At 40.4% G+C, this 7,514-nt stretch overlaps 1 pseudogene; it reads left to right on the top strand.

The window, feature by feature from the left end:
• The first annotated feature begins 1,188 nt into the window (after positions 1-1,188).
• On the top strand, positions 1,189-1,308 carry LOC129883865 (5S ribosomal RNA; annotated as a pseudogene).
• Positions 1,309-7,514: the final 6,206 nt, after the last annotated feature.

Genomic DNA, 7,514 nt, shown 5'->3' with positions numbered 1-7,514 from the left:
TAGGTGCTCTTGATTGGAAGCAAATGGGTTGATTCATTAGCCTAATCACAATAACTCATATAGCAACCTACTCTTACCGAGTATAAAATGGGTGTGTAATGACGTGGATAATTTGGGAACCGTTAGCCTCGTATAGTCTTTCTCGACTCCTTTCAGAACTTTAACTAGCATTCGATCTTTTGGGTCCTTCTTCCCCTCTTTTTCCAATCCTTAGGGTTGGCTACCGAATAATGTTGCAGTCCCCCATATAACGGCGCTCTTAGTCATTCTGTGCTTTGTCTAACATGATCTGGTGTAATTCCAAAAGAGTTTTGGCATAGAAGCTCGCTATCCTGTAGTAACCAGCTAGTTCAGTCAGTTTTACTTAAACCTTTTCACAATTTCCCTTACCCCCACTTATAATCCTCTAGACACATTATCTTGTGTCATCCTTTACCTTTACAAGAATACGAGAGGGTACAAGAAGCATCCTAGCGTTTCCTCGCCAGTCCTCATGTCTTACCCTGCCTTTCCTCCCTTCCTACACTTGAGGTCGGGGTAGATCTTTGGTCTAATCGTGGCCATGTCTTACTTCACCCGTAGTACTAATTCCATCTCGGTAGTTTGGCTTAACTTATCTTTGCACCTCTCGGTAGTTAGTTGCAACTTGGGCTCCTTTTCTTGGGATAATAGCTGTGCGGACTCCATAAGGTCCTACCACTTTTTTACTCTACAATTTTACACCTTCTCGGCGGATTAGGTAACCTTTGATCGAAGGAGTAGGGACTAATATCGTTATTCCATAAGTAACATTCCCTCCAGAGTCATCTAGCGCTGGAGTGCAAAATGAGTTTTGTAGTCCTGGTCATATTGTGGGATTTTCGACCTTGGGCACTGCTTCCTGTCATTTGTAAATTACATTCGCTAGTACCCTTACCTTTGGGTTTTGCTTTTTCGTCCTCAGAGTTGGCTACCAAGTGGTGTCGAAATTCTCTCGCCCACTGGCCTATATAGCCATTCTGCGGTTTTCCTCTCATTAACTAGTTCTATGTTGAAGAGCTATGGCATTCAAGTGTGTCTTCAGTTAGCAAATAGCTAATCCTTCTTGTTTTTCTTAAGACCTTGTTACGATTTTCTTTACCGTATCTTATAATACTCCGGGTACATAATCTCATCTCGTTTCTCCGTTACTAGTCAGATGCTTCTGTCTCGCGTGATCATACCAGCACTAACGTATTAAGTTCCATCTGAATTTCGAAGTTAAGCGTGCTGGGGCGAGAGTAATATTGGGATGGGTGACCTCCCTGGGAAGTCTTCGTGTTGCATTTCATTGTAATCCTTACCATAATGGGTGGGGCACTCAACTTAGCTCCCGATTTACCTCAGCGTTGTCTCGCGAGTCTTTATGTTTTGCCCTGTCCTTTCGTCTGTTATCTTGCATCCAGTGTTGGCGTAGACCTTTATCTCCACTATCCTCCATTCACTTTGTGTTCTCCTCATTTACTACCATAGGAGGCTTTCTATTCCTTTTCCTTTAGTTATTTATCTATCACAACATCATTTGCGACTAACTCTATGACCAACGTTTTGGATTTTGGTCTAGCATGTTGTCATTCTCCTTCATAGTGTCTCTTGAATTATTTTATATCCTTTCATGGTTACACTATTTTGTTTTTATACGTAGCCGTCTTCTAGGGTTATGTTGTTCAGGATCTCGTCACAACTTCTTATCGCTGCCTTATGTAGAATTTTGGCTTCCATCCAACTATTGGTAGCCTCCGAACCTTCTTAACTTAGTTCGGCAAGATACCTTATTGAAGTTAAGACGTTCGTCTCAGATATATTCCCATATCGATTGCCTTTACCTTACTTTTGCCATTTTCTCATTAACTTCCCCCCTTTAGAGGGTACTCGCACTTTCATTTATTTGTACTTGTAGTCATTCAATTTCAATTAGGCAATACTAGTATTCCGACGATAACTATTCCAAGTTTTCTTGAAGCAGTGGCTTTGTCCCAACCTATATCCTTTGTTTCTTGGGACGAATAGAAGTTGCATCATTTGTTCCTTAAGTTTTCCATCCTCGTCCCTTAAGGGTTCCACTATTTTTGGGGCGACGTTGTGTACACGCGTCATTTTTTTGTATCGTAAGCCCCATGCTCTTACTGCGTTCTCATTGCAGGCCTTTAACTTAGTCAATGTGTACTATGTGCGTCTGACTAGTGGTTCCACTTTATCCCTGTATACTCGTATCACACTGTTCAATTCATACTTACATATCCCCCTTTTAATTCGTATTCGTGTTCCGTCCCTGCCATTTCTTTGAGGAGCTTCTATTCAAAGCTCTTTCCCCAATTTGTCGGTGGAGAACTATAAACGGTTATCATAAATCATTTTCCAATCATTGTTGGAAGAAATCAAAACCTCTTACACATCACAGTACTTCTTTTAGTACTTGACCTACCTGGTTTCCTTCTGGGTTTATCCTCGAGTTATGAACAACTCATCTAATTTACAATTAGGAGTTGAGGGCTTGGTATTTTTTTTCCAAAAGAGTGAAACTCATTCGCGGGACATCCTATCCTTCATTCTGAGCCCTCTATTTATATTCCTACAATACAAATACGGCTAGAGATACCGTAATCTGAACTTTACTACTTAATTAAGCTTTTGTTCCTCCAAAATAAAATTCTTCAAGTAAAAAGGGTGCCCCTTGTCGGCGACCTAAAGGATACCTCTTACAGCTTTAGTTAAACACAATGGGGGTATTTGGTATCAATTTCTCAAATATTTCAAAAATCTATGCTTCATTTCCTTTTCCTTGTTCTGGGAAAATTTCGACAGAGTTTTCTCTACATTTCTTACTTATCCCAAAACTTGCACGCAGAAAATACCAACAATGCCTCATAGGGCCAACATATCATATCACAGCCGTATAGGGCTTTCAATGTCATCTCATATCGCAGCCACACAGGGCTTTCAACGTCAACAATAATATAAAAATACTGGACTTACCTCATATGTCCCACTTCAAACTGCATCTGTTGCACTTTCTGTCTGCTTTTCTTTCAGGTTTCAACTTTATATTTTAATACCTTACCCGACGGATATCTTCCATGGCTTTACTTCACTTACCTGCATGCTTCGTAACTTTCCATGTCGTCAATTACTTCCTTATGTGGGTGTCGTCCTTCTGTTAAGATCCAAGTTTAGTATAAGGAATTTTTCCTATGATTCGAATCTAAAGCACGATCTCAGATGTAGAAGAAATGTAACATCCTAAATGTCCTATAGCTTCTTGTTTATAGACATGGCGCACAACACATCAATAACCAAGACTCTATTAGACACGGTCTGCAGATACTTCGAAGATGAACTGCTCTTATACCACTTCTGTCACGACCCAACCCCGTAGGCCGCGACTGGGGATGGACCTGGACCCCCCCGTATACCCAACTACCAGCTGTGATCAAATTGCACTATAAATAAATAATATTATATAACAGAGCCCCATTGGGCAACAATATTTTCATGAATCTGTAGCCCTTTTCTTTTATATCACAACATGACAGGGCACGCAAGCCGACAAGGCTGCCATAACATAATAACATATATCATGTAGACCTAGCTGAATCAAACTGACATACACAACCCATATATACATATCTGTAGACCTCTAAAAATATAAATGACAATATATGGCGGGACAGGGCCCCCGCCATACCCTAGAATAGACAAATCAATGTTATACACCAGTGGACAGTATCAAAAACTAGGCCCTGAAACAATGGAGCCTCTTCCAAATGAGCTGCATGGAATCCTAAGATGACGGACTCCCAAACCTGTATCTGTACCTGCGGGCATGAACGCAGTCCCCCGATAAAGGGGGTCAGTACGACATATGTACTGAGTATGTAAAATGTAACATAATACACTGGAGGTATATTCGAAATAGAGATGTAGGGGAACAAATTATTAAATCAAAGTCATGTACCTATACTCTGTGAATCACAAAAGCATGCATGCTCAATTTATACAATATAGCCGGCCCTTTCAGGGGTCCGGTGAATCACATCTGTAGGACCATCAAAGGCCCGGCGCCATCACCACCTTATTACAACACATCATCGTATATATACATACGTACCCGGCCCTCTAGTGAGGGGCTCGGTGAACAATGCAGTGAATTGTTTACGACAACGTACCCAGCCCGGGACTCGGTGAAAGAAGTGTTACAGTATACACGAGTAGAGTCATGAGTAACTATATGCAATTTAAATCATTATCAGAGACTCGACCAAATAAGAAAGTTACGCTTTTGTTTGAGGACCCGAGTAACGGTGTAGTCATCTCGAGTGTCCTCTAAATACCATTATGGGTTGTCTCAAAAGTGATCTCAGGGAGCCTAGACATGTATTAACGTAGGGCCAAATCATTTATGGAATTAAAAACACTTAATCTCGTATAGTCTTTAAGACTTGGATCCTGTACATTTGGTCCCTCTTTAATATATACAAGTTTCTGGGGAAATAGTTCAACCACTATCAAAGTTCGATGTTCAAAAGTAAATAACAAATATTTAAGAATGGAGTTACCCCGGAGTTTAGATTACATTTAACTTATAGCTAAACAAAGACATGCCCAAGAGAAGAAAGAGAATAAGCTCTATGTAGTTTGTACTTTCTTTCAGATGACCTTCATACACATATTTCATATCCGGCCCATTATGGGGCTCGGTGAGATATTATGGCATTCAAATTTCACTTTCGTACCAAATACATATCAAGAGAAGGGAAAGATAGTTTCCTATACACTACTCTTTAGCATGTAGAAGCCTAAACAGGCAATACTCAATCCTTGTAGGGGTGTCAACACTTAACTGTAGTTAGGGATTATAGGGCGTACCTGGAGTTCTGGGAATGGAATTATTCCCACATTCCACGTACAATTCACTTAAGGCTAAGACTTGCCAAAAGGAAAGAAAGATAACTGTACGTGCTTATACCAAAACATGCCACGAGAAAGCTTTACATACCTTGTCTGAATATTCCTTATCCTACTTGCCTCGCCATCCTTTGAACCTATTAAACATGAAAGTATTATGAATATCAACCCCTTTTACTTTCCAGCACCCTAGGTTACATCTTAGTATTAATGGAATCTATTTCGTTAGTCATTTCCCCGACTAGTTCTGTTATTCGCTAAGGCGTCGACGAAAATTGGGCAGCACTTCCCCTATAATGTGCCCTATACAAATTTCCAATTAGGTCCCTAAGACCTACAGCCAACCAACAACAACAACCTGCAGGAATTCACACCAACAATATACAACATAAACTCCAAACGACTTATTCAAAAATACGGTAGCACAATAGGGCGTCTAGTCTTTTTTTTGTAATGCCTTTAATTATACGCAACGGGGGGTCGTGTGGCTGCAACCAGCAGCTCCCACACCTCTTTTAGAATTCCTTTAGGACCTGCAACACACCATCACACACCTGCAACATCCCCCACACGCACAACGCCTCATTTCGATTACAATTTAACTATAGCGATTCCAATATAGTTTATTTCGGCCGCCAAGCATATTCATCATATTTTCACATTTACAGCCACTTACACAATGTATAATACCCTATATAACAACACCATAAACTCCAATTTAAAAGGAAAGGCCTTACGTTAAACTTGTCAAACTCACCAAAACTATCAAAATACGAAATCTGGACAGCCCACTATCTTATTTTGTCGCTTAGTTTCGGAGGGGTAATTGAGGGAAACTGGATTTGTGGCCTCAATGAAAGTTATATACATGTGTATCAAGGTCGCAAAAAATTTTGAATTACCCCTACATCAAGTTTGTAAGAAAATATATGCCCAAAATACTCACAGCTGTCCGTGTAGGATTTCCAAAACAAAATCTGGGCAGTACCTCCTCTACACTTCATCACCCTTTTTCGAGAAGATAAAAGCAAAACTGGATTTTGAAGTCTAAATTAAAGTTATATACCCATGAAATACCTTTCCAAAAAATATTAAATTACTCAAAACGAATCTGTACACAAGAAGTTATACCAATATTACTAACAACAGTCGCTTCCAAAACCGGGTTGGTTAATTAGTTCGTAACATTTTCTCCTTCAACTTTCTCTTATTTCTTTCCAAGTGTAAACTGCAACCATGGTTCCGTAGGCATCCTAAGACACATGTATACACCCCCACATGGTTGAAAAACATTGTAGATAATTAATTCACGGAGGAAAATTGAAGAACTCACCTCAAAGTCTTCAAACCATGGCTGCCTCTTCCTCTCACGTTTTCTCTCTATTTTGGTTGCTGGAGTTTCAGCTTCAAATGGAATAAGAATTACTTAATAGTCATCCAAATCCACATATATACCCCTCTTTAGAAGGTTCCACATGGCATCCCCTTAGGAGTGACACATGGCAGCCCCCTAGGACGCCACCTAGGCTCATGCGGCCTATCACACGCCACCACGTGGCAGCGGGGTCCACCCCCCAATCAGGTAGGTGAGTCACCTGCTTTCTTGTCACCTGCTTTCTTGTCACCTGCTTGCTTGACTTTCGTAAGTTCGGAAAGTAGTTTTTGCTCCCTCTCGTAGGTTCGTAATCTCGTCTTATTTTAAGAGCCTATGTAACCCATGCTACACAAGATTGGTATGTACTACAATAGCTTAAGTATGTAAGACTTCTAACTTAGTAGTTTACGTAGATAAGTCGAGTCCTACGACTCGTTACTTGGCCTCCAACTCCTTCCGACTTCTCTTGACACTATTTCCAATCTTCCCTACCACGGGGTGTCCAATTCTCCCTTCTTAGAGTTGTTCAATAGGGTCGTAACTTAAGTAGCTCACATACTAGCTTCTAAGTAACTTAAGGAATATTCCGAGTTCAAAGATGTGGGGTGTAACAAAAACTTATACATACAACCCACACATACATGTCTACAGACCTCTATTGAGTAGTGACAATAACATATAGGGGGACAGGGCCTCCGCCGTACCCCTGAATAAACAATTATATACATAGAAGGTTTGATACCAAAACTCAGCTCCGATTCAATGGAGCTCCTTCCAAACTTAGTGAGTGGAATCCTAAGCTGGCGGATCCCCAAAACATATGTCTATACCTGCGGGCATGAAACACAGCCCCCCTCCATAAAGAGGGGGTCAGTACGACATATGCACTGAGTATGTAAGCATACAACATTGTAAACAAATTACAGTTAAAATTGGGATGTAGGGGGTAAGTATAATGTTTAGCCATTAACCGTACTTGCATCTTATAAAATAAAGTCATACATATTATCATCACGTACTGTACCCAAACCTTTGGGTGACTCGGTGTAAAAACTATATCATTTTGTCATCATGAGCCCATGTGTATTATTAGTGCTGTGGAACGCACAGTCCGATCCGTGTATTTAGCAAGTACCTACCGAGAAATAATGGCCCAATCCATATATCATATAATAATGCCAGGGAATAATGGTCCTATTCGTGTCTCATATAATAA

This window comes from Solanum dulcamara, chromosome 3 (assembly GCF_947179165.1).
Source record: "Solanum dulcamara chromosome 3, daSolDulc1.2, whole genome shotgun sequence".
Classification (NCBI taxonomy): domain Eukaryota; kingdom Viridiplantae; phylum Streptophyta; class Magnoliopsida; order Solanales; family Solanaceae; genus Solanum; species Solanum dulcamara.
This window is presented reverse-complemented; position numbering and strand designations above follow the sequence as displayed.